General features: G+C 45.4%; 1 protein-coding gene across 4 annotated transcripts in view; it reads left to right on the forward strand.

The window, feature by feature from the left end:
* ELFN2 (extracellular leucine rich repeat and fibronectin type III domain containing 2) overlaps nucleotides 1-16,228 on the forward strand; it is a 141,316-nt gene that overhangs the window by 39,294 nt on the left and 85,794 nt on the right. For 3 of the 4 annotated variants that reach the window (XM_081928226.1, XM_081928225.1, XM_081928227.1), the window contains one exon: nucleotides 9,332-9,511. The gene's annotated coding sequence lies outside the window, so the exon portion shown is untranslated. Of the gene's footprint in view, nucleotides 1-140; nucleotides 168-9,331; nucleotides 9,512-16,228 lie in introns of those variants that run through there. The other variant, XM_081928228.1, reaches the window with a different exon arrangement.

Genomic DNA, 16,228 nt, shown 5'->3' on the forward strand with positions numbered 1-16,228 from the left:
CTTATCAGGAAGCAGCAGTCCAATAAGGTTTCCCAGGTGTGGGAAGATGGGTGCTTCAGGAAATACACAAGAGTGCGTCTTTCCTCTCTCCTTAGTGCTTTCCAGGGAGAGTGGCCTGCATCTGGACACAGCGTGGCCAGTTAGACCCCTGAAAGCCTGTAAATAAGGTTAGTAGTACAAAAATAGCACCCTGTTGTGTACAAAACATCCTTGTGTTTCTAATGCACAGCCTCAGGGTATTTGAGTTTTAAGAATGGTTTGACATTACTGTTGTAGTAAGTAAATAAGCAAGAAGCGCAAACTCCTCTTCTGCCATAGGGTGCTTAGAGCAGCTTCGCAGCACAAGATGTACAAAATGAGAAAAATATGTACCAGGCGCCCAAGTACACACTGGAAACACTGCCACAAATAAACTAAAAGGCAGCAATCTAAAAAATTGTACCAAAAGTAGGCCCTCTAAATCTTTGAACATTAAAAGCCTGCCAGAAGAGGAAAGTTTATAATTTATAGGCAAAAAGACCAGCGATGGAACCTGGTGAGGCCTCCAAACCTGATTTTTAGATGGGGGGATGTGGGGGTGGGGGAGATGATCCCAAAGGTAACCAGGACCCTAGGCCATTCAGTGTAGTGATCCCCAAACTTTTTTCATACCACCACCCCCTTGGTTCCATAAACTCATCCTCGGTGCCCCCCCACCCCCATAAAGAGCATTATTCAGAACAGTGATTTGCACGACCCACTAAGGAAGAAGATAACACAATAAAATTCAAACCAGTAATTGCACATTTATTCAAAATCCATTTCAAACTATTGGGTTTAATCAATTCAACAAAATTAATGAACTTGATCCAGTGATACCAGCTGATATTTACACCTCAAGTGCCCCCTTGCTGCCCACTAAATAATATTAATAATATTAATAATTTATTTATACCGTGCCCATCTGGGTTAACTTCCCTAAAGGGCTGCCTTCAGATAAAAGTCAGATAGTTGTTTCCTTGATATCTGATGGGAGCATGTTCCACAGGGCGGACACCACTACTGAGAAGGCCTGGTTCCTCTGCCTGGTTCCTTGTAACCTCACAGTGACAAAACTGCCAGAAGGCCCTTGGTGCTGGACCTCAGTGTCCGGGCTGAATGATGGGGGTGGAGATGCTCCTTCAGGTATACTGGGCTGAGGACCCTTAGCACCCTCTCTTAGTTAATCCCACTGCCATCCCAGGCGGCAGTACTGACCACTTGGGGAAGCACTGACGTAGTGTTTTAAAGGTCCAAACCAATTCTTTAAATCCACACTTGAAACTAATAGGCAGCCCGTGGGATTCATATTGAATTTATGTATTAAGTTTGTATACCACCCTTCATCCATAGATCACAAAATAAATTACAATATAAAAAACGCAAAATGCATAATAAAAATAAGAACAAGAACAAGAACAAACCAATACCCCCCCATAATAATAATAAGGGCATTGGATGCCAATCAGCGAAAGGTCTGGTTGAAGAAGAACATTTTTGCCTGGCACCTAAAGGTGTATGATAATATAATAATAATAATAATAATAATAATAATAATAATAATAATAATTTATTTATACCCCGCCCATCTGGCTGGGCCTCCCCAGCCACTCTGGGCGGCTTCCATAAAACCAAAAATATGGTAAAATATCACACGTTAAAAACTTCCCTGAACAGGGCTGCCTTAAGATGTCTTCTGAATGTCAGGTAGTTGTTTATCGCTTTGACATCTGCTGGAAGGGCGTTCCACAGGGCGGGCGCCACTACCAAGAAGGCCCTCTGCCTGGTTCCCTGTAGCTTTGCTTCTCGCAATGAGGGAACCGCCAGAAGGCCCTCGGCGCTGGACCTCAGCGTCCGGGCAGAATGATGGGGGTGGAGACGCTCCTTCAGGTATACTGGACCGAGGCCGTTTAGGGCTTTAAAGGTCAGCACCAACACTTTGAATTGTGCTCGGAAACATACTGGGAGCCAATGTAGGTCTTTCAAGACCGGTGTTATATGGTCTCGGTGGCCGCTCCCAGTCACCAGTCTAGCTGCCGCATTCTGGATTAGTTGTAGTTTCCGAGTGAAGGCACCAGGCAAGCCTCCCTGGGGAGAGCATTCCACAAGTGGGGAGCCACTGCAGAAAAGACCCATTTTCGTGTTGCCACCCTCCAGACATCTCATAGAGGAGCCACACGACGAAGGCCCTCAAATGATGCATTTAGAGTCCAGTACGGTTTATTTGTGGAGAGGCGGTCCTTGAGGTATTGCAGTCCTGGGCCATTTAAGGTTTTAAAAGTCAAAATGAGCACTTTGGATTGGACCCAGAAGCTCATTGGCAGTCAGTGTAATTGGGCTAGCACCAGTGCGTTATGCTCAAATGGTTTTGGCCACAAAAATCTGCACCAGTTGGTTTCCGAACCATCTTCAGAGGCAGCCCTAACATATAACATGTTGCAGTGATCTAACCTAGAGGTTACCAGAGCACACACAACAGAAGTTGGACTGTCCCTGTGCAGATAGGGGTGCAGCTGGGCCACCTGCTGAAGCTGATGGAAGACTGTATTATGTACTCCATTCAATAGGCACCAGACAAAAGAGTGTTTTGATCTGTTGAAATTTCTGAACTGTTTTTAAAGGTAGCCCACGCAGAGGGTGTTTCAGTGGCTTAATCTTAGGAACTGAAGAAGGCTTAGTAGACAGCATGCGCCTTTGCCCTCATGCAAACCCCTCAAGAAATGTAAATGGATGTCGTTTGTGTGTGTGCATTTTCAGTTGCTCTGTTTTACACACACGCACATGCAAATATGACCTACTTACCCACTGCAGTGACCTGGGATCCGCTGTCCATAATATGCTGTGAAGGAAGCCGTACCTAATGTTACCTCTGGCACCCATCTCATTTTGCCTGTGTCCCTCAGTCGCCCTCTGCCACCAGCCCCCCTCCCTTCCCATCCCTCTTTTGACCTGGGAACACCTGGCTCTTCTACTCCCTTCCAACTACCTGCCTGCCATTGGAGTTTATGCCGTGTTTAGGATTTGCAGTCATGTTGTTCCCCCGATGCTGCTCTCAGCCAATTTCACAGCACTCTGGGCTGCTGAGACCTCCAGCTCTTCTTTGCATGCAGATTATGCATACCCATTGCCAAAGGGAAGGAGGACAAGAGGAGAGTGGGCAGGATTTGTGCCTGTGGATGATGCTTCTTCTCTGGCCATGTAGATCCTGAACTATTGTGGCCACACTGGGGGGCAGAAAACGATGGGCAGGGAGAAGAACTGGCCTGTTGTCTATTCTGTTCAGCACCATATCGAGTGGAAAATGCAAAGAGTTGTCAGAATTTTATCTCTGGGTATATAAACTATGGAAAAGTACAGCCCTTTCCAAACAATTTGAAGGCAGCCATAATTCAACATAGGACAAAATAGCCTCTGTGGGTGTTTGTGCATTTTTTTGTGTCTGTGGTTTTTCCCTATATTTTCTGGTATGTATCTAGACATAAGGGCCCAGTTGGCTGTGGTTGACTGGCTTGCACCTGTGTTGTACTGAATCTTGTCACAGTGATGGTCATATTTAAGATGTGGGGAACCTATTTTGCCTGATGGGTCTCAACCCCTGTGGGTCAACATTGATAGGTGTGCGGGACAACCCATTATCAAGCGCTCAATGTCACTGTGTCAACAGATGATGGATAGGGCAAAGTCCTCTGTGTGCCACTTCCCAAGCACCCAACAGCCAGCTTGTTGTTGAGGCTTGGAACCACAGTGCAGGAGGCTTTGCCATGGGAAACTCATGCTGCCATTCCAGCAGAGCTGAACCCACTGCCTCCCTGGTGATGAGTGGTGAGCTCAGCCTTGCTTTCTGCAGGGACTGGCTGTGTGATTGAGATCCCCTTAGTTTCTGGGTTTTTGTGTATTTTTGCACACCCCTTTGGCTTATTTTATTTATTACATTTGCATCACTCTCTTCCTCTTGAGGAGTTCAGATCAATATTTTTAAACTCACATGCATTTAAAACTCACAGGCCTGCAGGGTAGGTTGGCTGGAGAGCTACTGACTTGCCTGTAGTAGTGATGTCCACTGCATGGGGCTGAGCTGGGATTTGTGTCCGCGTTTCCCTCGTCTGAGCTCTCCAGTCTCACCACTGCACCTTACTTGACAGTCACATGATAATGACTGCTTCTGTAGGTGGTCTGCTTGTGTGATATGCACATCAGTTTGTACAAACATGCCTATAAAAGTGTTTCCGTCTGTGGGGTAGTATTTTAGCATGAAATGTAACCAATGTAAATCTACCATTGCATGAAAACATGGCAAGGTTCATGTCAGGATTGTGATACATATTTCCAGTGTTTTTTTCTGGGGGGATGCAGGGGTAGGTATACCCCTGAACATTTTGTGAATCTAAGTTTGGCCTCATTGAGGGGCAGTATTTCAATATGAGATGAAAATGAGAGCACCTCTACCTAAACATTTTTTGAAATAAAAAAGCACTGCATGTTTCTTAGGATAAATTCATAAGAACTTTGTGATGGTGATGTGAGAAGATAACAAGGGAAATATCACTGTGTGTGTGTGTGTGAGAGAGAGAGAGGGGGGGGGAACATTTAGTTTTTGCACTGTGTATATAAAAAGATGTTAGCAGTATTTATGTCTAGGGATGGCCCCTTAATATAAAATGTACAATGTGTTCTAGTGTATATTGTTTTATTATGTTACGGGGATTTATTTTGCCAACCACTCTGTACATTTACACAGACACACACAGGTATCATTCACATGTGTCTGTTCAGCAGCTGAACATGGCTATCCACACAGCATACCTCTAAAGCACATGGGGTGCTGGTGATGTTCTTTAAAGCTATGGTGTGTCCACAGCCAGAGTGAACTGTAAACTTTTGCCCACTGAAAACTATGTGAGAGACTAAGGGGACATTGAGATGATACTGTGGCAGTGGACCTGAGATGACTGTGGTCACACCCACAGCATCCATTTATAGCACACTGCTTCCCCCAAAGACTCATGGGAATTGTAGTTTGTTAAGGGTGCCGGGATTTGCAGCTTTGTGAGGGGGAAACCACAGTATCCAGAATTCTTCTGGGTGGAAGCCATGTGATTTAAATGTGCTTATAATGTATGGTGTGGAAGTGGCCATATACATGCCATTGCTTGCTGCTTCGTCTCAAAATCCATGTATGAAGTGGTCCATGCTTCAGGGGTGGGCAATGTTTCCATTGAAAGCTGATTTCCCTTAAGGGTAATCTGTTGTGGGTGCAGGGCTGCACGCTGGCAAGTGATAGGGCCGGAGCCCAAAGTGGGTGGGGCCTTAAAAAAATATTCTCTCTGCCACCCCATTATCTCTGCCTGTCATCTTCTTCCTCCCTGCCCATTGGCTGCCAGGAAGGGAGAAATCCCTACCATCAGAGGTTCTGAACTGATTGCAGAGATCAGTTTTGAAATTAGGCCAAGGGCTGCAGGAAATTAGGCTGAGAGCTGTGCATGTGTCCCTAGAGCTGCAAGGTGCTCGCCCTTGTTCTACAGCATAGTAATATTAACTAGAAATGTCACGGGAGGCTGGCAGGGAAAGTATCCTGCAAAGGGAAGCAGGCAGAATGGAGGAGGTGAGTGAAGGTACAATTCTGCAGCATGGGTGACCTCGAAAACAAATTGTTGTAGCATTCCATTTCTACTGTAGCACCTCTGCTTGTGGTTAACGCTTAGCTGGAATGAAATATTCAACGCAGCAATAGAGAAATTAAAATAATAATTTATTTGTCAGACAAATAAATGAGAGGCACAGTGGTATATGGTTACCAAGCTCTGGCCTGGCCTCCTGCCATCCTGGCCAGCACTTATATTCCCTTAATCCAGCCCCCTTTGCTCCTCCTGTGGCTGCCTCTGTCCAATCAGCCTGGTTGGAATTCCTATTGGCTGTTTGGTAGAACCAATCACAAAAGATACACCCACAAAAGATACACCCATTTCCTTGCCCTTATAAGGGAGACAAAGAGCTATATATATGACATATAAGTAATAATATATCTTACATGGAATCTTAATTACCAGCTCACCTCTTGCCCTATTGCCTTCTAAAACAAATGTTTAATCTTACATTTTTATGTTCAACAGATGTCAAGGATCTTGAGTTCACATCAACATTGAAAGATTTCCTTCATTTAAGGTTTCTAAACAAATGCCTGACAACTATATATCAAGAGTGCTTGGATGGCGTCTTCTGTCTGGCAGGGGGGCTAGGCTGGTGGCTGACTTAATTTCAGGATAAATACAACTCTTACAACCATATGAAATAAGAATCTAGCATTCCTTAAATCCTTTGCATAATTACATTTAAGCCAATATATTTAAGCTAATATATTTCATACATTATCATAGGTAGCCTCTTAAAAGAATAAAGCTTCTCAAAGTAAAAAGGAAGGAACTCAGTAAAAAACAGCTTTTAAAAGAAGCCTCTTTAGTTTACACCCCTCCTTTCACCCCCCTTTCCAGCCTAAAAATAAAGTAGAAAGAAGCTTCTTCTCCAGCCAAGCCAGTTGCCTTTCCCCAACATTTTATTGCCCTTTTTAACTCTCTCAGTTTAAGAAAGAAACAGCTTTAGAAGATTTCCTAAAAATGTTCTCCTTTTTCTGTCAGCTAAATGTTTTTCCCATTTGCTTCTGGCCTTAGAGAATTCAGCTCAAGGTTTAACGTGAGGCCCATTGGTATCATTTTACTTATTTACCCATTCTTAATAGTGTTTTTTCAGCCTTGGGGCAGCATATGTAATTCTCCCTTTTTATGACTTTGAGAATTGTTTTTTCTACTATAAATCAATGGGGCCCTCTTGTCTTAGGAGAAAAGCCAAGGTTTTTTCTCTGCCTGGCATGGAACATTTGAAAATCCTTTTTTTTTTTAAAGCTCATTTTTAAATACAAGCAAGCCTTAATAAAATATATAAGCTTTGATAAAAATGCAGGCTTATCATTAGATGCCTCATTACCTCTTTAAAAGGCCTCACCGTCTCAGAGGCTGTCCCACGGCTTAGGCACATAAGTGAAACCGTAATCTCCATCCAAACTCCAGCTGGTCAAGATGCTCTGCGGTGAATGCATTAAAAAAGCTCCATGGTCACTGCAAGGCGCACATTTTGTATGAGTGAGGGTCAATTCCAAGGCAATGGGGATCCACAAGGAGGCTGCTGGCAAGGGGTTCTGTGCGACAGCACTTCTCGATGTCGGCAACTATGTCAGAAAGCCCCATTCCATGTGGTTGGACAGAACTGCTCGGAGACATGATTAAACTGAACCACACTGAAAGCAACTCTCAGATGTTACAGCCATTGTAATGAGCCCCATCAGGTGGCAGCAGTTTTGGTCAGCCTCCATGCATGGGCATCTGCTCACAAAGTACATCAGAGGATGCGTTGCTGGAAGGAAGTTGCTGTTTGAACTTCATGTCTGTGTGGTGGATGTGTTTCTGTGGGGGGTGCTGTGCGTGTTGCCAGGGCTAGGAATTCCCCCGGCGCCTCTTGCAAATGGCACGGGTCCAATTGCGACCACGTGGAGATCTCTTGGATGCTAGGTTGGCAACAGATGTCTCCATCTGGCTGACCTCTCCCATTTCTTAAGCAGGTAAGCAGAAGAGCTTATTTATTGCATTTGTATCACACTTTCTTCAAGAGGTACATGGCTCAGTTAATTCCTACAATAACCCTGTGAGTTATGGTAAGAGGCTGTGACTGGCCCAAGGCCACCCAGCGAGCTTCATGACAGAGTGGGGATTTGAACCCTGGTTTCCCAGGTCCTAGTCCAACACTCTAACCACTACACCACCTTGGCTTCCTAGAGTCCTTCTCTTAATGGGGCAGCTATATAAATCAAGTAGGTAAATAAATATGGGGAAAGCAAAATGTCACTTAGAAAAGGATCTGAAATACTTTCCTTGAAGCCTGAATTTATTCCATTCTGGATGGTTTTATTTGGTGTTTTAATATGGTGTTAACTTCTTGGAGGTTTTAAAAAAATAAATAAACTGGTATAGAAATGAAATCAATAATAATAACAACCAAAAACCTCACTGGGGAAAAATGGCACCTAGGCATTCCATTGTGGCCACTGTAACCTAGGTTTAAGGTGCTGTTTGGTGATTAGATTATTTTTCTGAGTTTCTGTGTGTTGCCCACTGTACCCACATACATGTGTGTTGCACGAGAGGGCCCTGCATTCACCCCTTGATCTACTTTCCCCTGCCAGAACACAAATAATTTTTGTCCATGTAATGTTTGGCATATCAAGAGACAGCTGCACATTCACCACAATGCAGTTTGAAGCTTACTTTTCAGGACTCTTTCTCTCACCCCTTTTAGGATTAGGATTATGGGAGCCACTGTAGAACTTCCCTTCCCTTTGCCACTCAGTAGCATGGGGCACCTGTGTGGGTCATGGGAGAAGCATCCAAGCTGCATCACCTTAACACACATACACCCACACAGCCACCCCCCCCAGTTCCTGGGAGGGATGGGGGTGGTGTGGGAAGGAGCAGCGGGATGGAGGTTATAGCACTTGACTGTGCACCTCTGATATTACCAAGTGGCATGTGAAGGAGTTGCTGTTCCGCGTTGCTAAAGGTGACGTTAGAAAGAGTCCTAGGAGGACTTCTGTCTTGTCATCAAGAACCACCGGCCTCCTGTGGCAGGTTCAAAGTACATTGCGCATGTTCAACAAGGACAAAGTAGCATGGGATTGACCCTGCAGTACTGCAAGAGGCATCAGTTACACCGGTGACCACCCACACTCCTTGGCTGTATGTGCCCCTTGAGGTTTGCTTTGCCCATGGGTTTGGTATCTGATGTGAAACTAAACCTGCGGATTTTAAGTGCTTGCTTCCGCAGCCTGAGAAGTGGCTGGGGGAAAATTCCCCAAAGCTGAGCAAGAGTGCCTTGAAGGGTGGGAATGCTTAATGTGCATGCCTTGAGCATTGGGCCCTTGGTCAGGTGTTGAGTTGTGGGATAGGACTCTGCTTCACTCTGGGCTTGGCTTGCTGCTTCCCTCGGTCCATCTGCCTCCTTTCCTGTGTACATTCACTTGTCTCTTTCCATGATCGCTGACATGCCCCGCTAGGTTGCATCCTGCACTGCCCGTGGACTAAGCAGCTGTGCGCTGCTCTCTCTCGTTCTCTCACATACATGCACTCAAACGCACTCACTATTCATTTGTGGCATATCCTGTTGCCATTGGAAACCTAAGAAAGAAGTGAATATTCCCTCCAACTCTCAGGCTTTTTTTTCCTCTCTCTCTCCAACTCCCCCCCCCCCCGCTTTCCTTCTCTCCTTGCAGAAGACGAAGAGCTTAGCAATGAATCCGTTGAAGCTCCGATCCATCAAAGCGCCAGATCGACGAGTCACGGACCGTTCCTAAATGTGATTAAATATCCTTTTCTTCCAAAGCTCAGAGGGAACACGGATTTACCTGACCCGGCTTCTTTGCAATTTGGCTTTCAAAGCACAGCATCTTGAGGTAAGAGAACCTTCTCATCCGGTCCCATTCTCCCTTCTCCTCCTCCGCGCAGAGGTGCACTGGAGGGAGGTCTTGCTCAACCTGTGCTTTGCTCGATAACAATTGCCTAGTTGAGGAACTGCTTCCCAGCCTCCCCCCACCGCCCAGCGTGGAGCTTGCGGCTTGGAAATTGGGGTGTGGGAGGGAACCCGATGCAGCGCTAGCTGCCTGCGATCCAGAGCTTTTCTTCTTCCTCCCCACCCCCCAAAAACATGCCTCTGTCTTGCCTTCTCTCCATTTCTCCACTCCTCACCCCCGCAGTGCACACACACACACACACACACACACACACCTTTCCCCTTCTTTCTTTGTAAGAGGAGCAGCATTGTTTATGTCTGACAGGCAAAGCGACGGCATGCAAGCTCAGAGCTGAGCTGCTTGCATTCTGAGGGGTGCAGCCGGCTGCAGAAAGTACCCTTCACGCAGCACTTGCTTAAAGGGCCTTGACATTGCAGGAAGTGCTTGTCCCATCAAGGCATCTGCAGGTGCTATCCCCTCCCCTTTTTTAATCGTAAGCTTGAACACGTGCTTGGGATCATCTGATGCTGGAGAGTGCTCTTCCTTCGGTTCCTATCACTCCAGCATGAACCTGAGTTGGGTTGAGCATCTGTGCGTGCAGGTCTCGCTCATGTTTCTTCTCCCAATGCGCAGCTTAGCAGGGGAGGTGATAACAAAGAGAAGCACTGGACATCTTGCAGCTGCTAGGGCCAGAGGGTGCAAGTTTCTGTAGTCAGATCTAATCATCAGGACGTGCTTTAGCTCTCAGGTTAATATGGGGTTGGGATTTGCTGGGACATGCTTGGAGACAAGGGATGCTTGGAGAATTTCTGCCATAGCAGTGCTTTTTCCATAATGGAGTATTTCACTGCCATGTTGGGAGGTGATACTGTCCGCTGGCCATTTCGGTATGGAGGAAAGTCAGGAACTGCCACTTTATGTGAGTCCTGGCTCAGTGGCACAACCTGGGTTTTGCATGCTGAAGGTCCAAGTTCAATCCCTGGCTGTCTCTAAGTAGTTGGGTTGGAGGTGTGTCTGCTTGAGATCCCAGGGAGCCAATGCCAATATGAGTAAATAATTCTGGGCTAGATAGACAAATAGTCTGGCCTGGCATAAGAGAGCGCCCAGTTTGCTTCCTATGAATTTTGGGTGTTTGCTAGTTCCTCTAAAAGTATACCTCTCCCAGAGGGAACATGGAGTTCTTGGGACAATGTAATCCATGGGCTATAGATAAAGATGTCTGTGCAGAATGCTAGCACATGGTGATCCCAACAACTGATTTTCCAGGATTTGTGCATTTTAAACCTTAAAAGGTTTTTATTAGGGGTGGTAACATGATAAGATCTCTCACGCTTTGAAAGAATTGGGCATTTGCATGCATAGTGAAGCAGTCATATGAGCATGCGAAGCTGCCTTATATTGAGTCAAACCATTGGTCTATTTAGCCCACGCTGGCAAATTGAGAAATTGAAACCACTACAAAGCAGAGCCCCTTCCCTACCTCCCCCCACTCCAAATTAGCCTTGCTAGCTGAGTTCCTGAGGCCCACTAAGCTCAGACCTGGCTCAGGTGCTCTTAACAAGGTGTGGGCACCCATCCAAGCTATGCATGATTTAGACCCGGGAGAATACCTGACCACAGTTTTCTTTTTGAAATGACTCTATACGTAAAGCAACATTTCCTCCACATAAGAGGACATCCCTCTATTGCTTATTCACAGTGCAAATTGTTCTCTAAGCTACTGAAGACAGCTTTGCTGCAACTTGCAATCTGCCATTGTCTGAAAGTCCCAGCCCACACTCTTAAGTAGCTGGACGTCAATGAAAAATTCACCAGTGTCCTGAAGAATTGCCCGTTTAATATGTTCAGTTGTAGTAATTGCTTGCAATATTTTTTTTCTTCCTGGGCAAATCACTGTGACTAATGCTCAGAGGAGGCCTGCGGGACTTTATAATTGACAAATAAAGGCATTCTTGATAGTTGGAGGCTGCATCTGGGTTTAACAGTAGGGCTCTGCACAGATCCTCTCGATTCTTAACTCTCTTCGCAAGAGGACCCTTCTGATAACAGAACCTTTATCCTGCTTCCTGAGGTGCGTTCTCCCAGCGGGTGGTAAGTACCTGGAAACGCTGATCTTGGAACAGTATCATACACGCAATGCTGGTGGAGGGTGGCTGTTTTTATTATGGTGTTATAGGAAACCCCATGGTGCGAGGGATTGCTGTTTTTATTCTTCATAACTTCCCCTGTCAAGTTGTGAAAGCGATCTGTGACTTGAGCTGAATGACTAAGTCTGTGTATAGACAACCACATTTTCCTCCCCTGCCTCTATTGCTTCCCTTGTGTTGAATATTCAATTGTAAGCTCCTTGAGGGCAGAGACTGCCTTCTTGTTCCTCTGTAAATCACGATGCATGTGAATGTATAATAACAATAATTTGACAGATTGCAGCAGAACATGACAGAGTCCTTGTAGGCCTTGTTCATGCTAGACTTGCCTCAGAGCAGCAGGCCTCTTCTTGCATGCATAGTCATCCAGTTGAATAACAACAACAACAATAACAACAATTTATTTATTTATTTACACCCCGCCCATCTGACTGGGTTTCCCGAGCCACTCTGGGCAGCTCCCAACAGAATATTAAAAATATGATAAAAGATCAAACAAAAAACTTCCCTTTAGATGTCTTCTAAAAGTGAGATAGTTGTTTATTTCCTTGACATCTGATGGTAGGGCGTTCCACAGGGCAGATGCCACTACCAAGAAGGCCCTCTGCCTGGTTCCCTGTAACCTCACTTCTCGCAGTGAGGGAATTGCCATAAAGCCCTCGGAGCTGGACCTCAGCGTCTGGGCAGAATGATAAGGGCGGAGACGCTCATTCAGGTATACTAGGGCTTAAATATCTCTGGTCAATGAGCAGTTCTCTTCACACATCTGCTTCAGTCCACAGGAACCACACTTTTTAACACGTCTACTCAGCCTGTGGTGAGGTAGCATCAATGCCCAACAAGGGCCACTGGCTGTGTATGCAGCCATTGAACTGTACAAATCAACAGGTGTGCACTCTTTCACGCCAGCACTTGTACATGCATGGAGATAGCTCATAGCTGCATTTGGTGTAACATCTGAGCAAGCCAAGAAGTGTTTGTGCTTTTCAGCAGGAGGAAGGGGGAAAGAGAAGAGGTAGGTTGCTCAGCCTGTTGCCCGGTGCTAAGTTTGACACTGGCCCTCTGCCTCACCTAGCTGCCAAATACTGTGGAATGCATTTGGGTTGCCAGGGTGTAATCTGGTGATGGGTGCCATATTGAAGTCTCAAGAGTGGTGGCTTTTCCTCCACTTGGTTCCCCTCAGTCCTACAAAATGTCTCCCCACATCTAGAACCCTGCATCATCCCTATAGCAAGTGAGGTGGATGAAATATCAGGGGGGTGGGACTGAAGACCCCTGGTTGCTCAATCTGGAAACGAAGCTTCAGATCCAATGTATCTGAGGGAGTGACATGGAGTTTCCTAATCTTGCCTTGGAAGTGATGTTTGCTGGGAAGCCTCCCATCCAGGCAGCTTGGCAGGCCAGGCTGCTCAGCAACAGAACTGTCTCATCTGCTTCCGGCCCGTTTCATGTTCTGTTCTTTGTTGCCGGCAAGGTGGAAGTTCACATCTCTCTGTGCTCTTTCTCCCCGCTCTTCACCATTTCCTCCCACGCCAAGGTTAGGCAAACATCAGGCAGGAGTTGGAATCCCTGCCGTAGGTATGCAAGGCCTTAATTCGGCCTGTGAAGATGTGCACTCACCTTTTACCTGAGCCAATGCGGGGGGCACTGCCTTGCCTATAATGTTCAGCAACTGTTCTCTGCCAAAGGGACTTTTTCTTGAATGGGGAGTTGCGGCTTGGCCTGAACTGCTGCTCTTTCATACCTCAAAAGCACATTTTGCCTCCCTGTTGCTAGTAAATGAGCCCTGAGTCACCATTCACTCTGCTGCTTCTGTTTATAACTGTGCTCCTCTTACCCACTTCTTTCTTCCTTCACTTTGGTGGTTAGTCATAGGCACACACACAACACACTCACTCCCCTGAGTTGCTGCTCTCCGTTTTCAATGTTTATATAATGTGGAATAGATTTCCCACCCCTTTTTATCTAGAAGACCTTACCCCCCCCTTTCTATATACAGTCATTCCTCAGGTTACAGCCGCTTCAGGTTGTGTTTTTTCAGGTTACGGACCGCCAAAACCCAGAAGTACTGGAACGGGTTACTTCTGGGTTTCGGTGGTCGCGCATGCGCAGAAGTGCTAATTCACGCTTTGCACATGCGCAGAAGCCCCAAATCACAACCTGCACGTGTGCAGATGCACAGATGCAGCTTGTGAATGTGCATCCCGCACAGATCACGTTCGCAACCCAAGTGTCCACTGTACCTTATTCCAGCAGAGATAATAAATTCTAGTATCATTTCAAAAACTGTATCTCTGGATCTCTCTTTTTTCCCAAATCATGGCTTTGTTCCGTTTCATGAGACTTCTTCAGCCCTGCAGGACACTTTCTGAATTCTGTGTGTGGTGAACTGTGGAGTCTGGACTCCTTGGTCACAATTTCTCAGACATCTTGAACTCTGCCATCTATGTCTGTATGATCCTGGAGCTTATCTGGCCTCCCGAGGGCAGTGCAACTGGAGTTACAGGACCTTGGAGAGCTCCACAAATGGTCCAAACAAAGCCTTGTCTGCCTCTCAGCCTCTACTACATCCTCTCAGGCTCTGCCTTTTCCCTGGAGAGTGATGAATTTAAAGGGCCAGTCTCCTGGCCTAGAGTCTGGAATCCTCTCCTTGCTGACTAAGCTGCAAATCCAGTGATAGGAACCTAGGAAGCTGCCTTATACTTAGCCAGACCATTGGTCCATTGAGCTCAGTCTTATCCACACTGGATGGCAAAGCTCTCCAGGGTTTCAGGTAGGGGTCCACCCCAGTTCTACCTGGAGATTCCAGGGATGAACCTGGAGCATCTGCATGCAAACCAGATATTCTGTCATGGAATTATTGACCTCTGGAGCATGGAGTGTCTGCACTAGTTACTTGTGGATCTTAGGCTTAGGCATTGTGGTCTTTGGGGATCACTGTTTGGGGTCCTTTGTTAGACAGACCCTGACCTAGGCCCTGTGTAAGGATGCCAATCCTGCTCTGGGTCTAGGTCTTCCTTTGCCCTTGCTACAAAAGCTGTTTGAGCAGGCTAGAGTTAGTAGTGGGATCATGGTGCACAGCACAGGCAACAGTGGCGCTACGATGCCACTTTCCATTGTCTGAGAACTCTTCTGTTTTCAGTCTCAGATTCTATATATTTTATTTCAGAGACTGCTTGGGGAAAAAACCAATGTCATTATCTTCCCATTCTGTCAGTCACATAAAGAAAAGCTTGGGACAAGAGTTGGCCTGACACTCTGACTCTGTCCAGTAAATATGGATAGAGATGTGGCTCAAGCCGAGTTCTTAAAACAAATTCTTTGTATTGAGTCCTAACACATACTTTAAGAATCAGCATTGCTATCTACTATTAATACATGGATATGATGCATTTGCCAATTTTGGAAACCCTATCAAAACTTGCAACTATAGGTTTATTTTCCTATATACCCAAATGGGAAGGGGGAAGGGAACATCTGGCATAATTTATCATATATTGCACTTAGGACTTGATATGATTGGCTGCAGAGTGGTATTCCACTAGACTTGCCAATTAAAAGTTTCTAGTAGTTCTGGATCCTTGCTTGTGAACATATATTATTTACCAGTTATTTTTACCATGGAAACTTAACTTTCTGAGCCATCAAAACTACTGACCTACATATTTTGTCTCCATCCTGAGTAACATCTGTTTCTTTATACTTTTATAAATACACCACAATGAAGAGAGAATAGGAATATGAAAATACTAAATGCATAGAGCCATAGATACGGAAATCATTTATCTGATTCAGTAAAAGTCTCTGATTAGCTGTAAATCAGTACATGTAAATTGTATTATCATCCAGTGTGGGTGAATTTTTATTGTTATTTTAAAAAGATAACCATGGTAACAGAAGAAGAGCGGGTGAAAATTTATGACTTCAATGGAAGGTTTTCTAGTCAGTGATTTAAATCAAGATTTCAATTAAAGTCATGGTTGCAGGCCCTGTTACTGTTGGGACTAAGCATTTCAGACAAAGCAAAGCTTTAAAAACCTTGCAGTTTTTAAATGGCAAAATTGATTGGAAATTTACATTCTAATAGTTGAGGTGCAGTGGGGAATCTTGATCTGCCTGCATATTTTGTGCAAACCAGCAGTGCAGGTTTTGAGAGACAGCTTTTCCAGAATTTAGTAGAGAGGAGAGTTTTCTGGGGAATATCACTGGCATCAAGGGTGTTTCTAGGGAATTGTCCATGGGCCTTGAAGCCCCTTCCTCCCCCTTTTTTTAAAAAAATTACAGCACCCCTTCTGTTGGTCTTGGGCATTGCAAATCACAGTGCCAGTAAGACCCCAGCAGATTTGTTTCTATTACTATTAAATCTATATCCCGCTTTTCCCCTCAAAGGAGCCCAGAGTGGCAAACACACAATTAAAATATTTGGCAACAAAGCAATTCCAATACAGTTGCAGTTGTGGCTGACAGCAGAGACAGATCCTGTTTGTATCATTGCGGGTTTGTGTCCTTAGTC

This window comes from Podarcis melisellensis (genome assembly GCF_964234715.1).
Source record: "Podarcis melisellensis genome assembly, chromosome: 10".
Classification (NCBI taxonomy): domain Eukaryota; kingdom Metazoa; phylum Chordata; class Lepidosauria; order Squamata; family Lacertidae; genus Podarcis; species Podarcis melisellensis.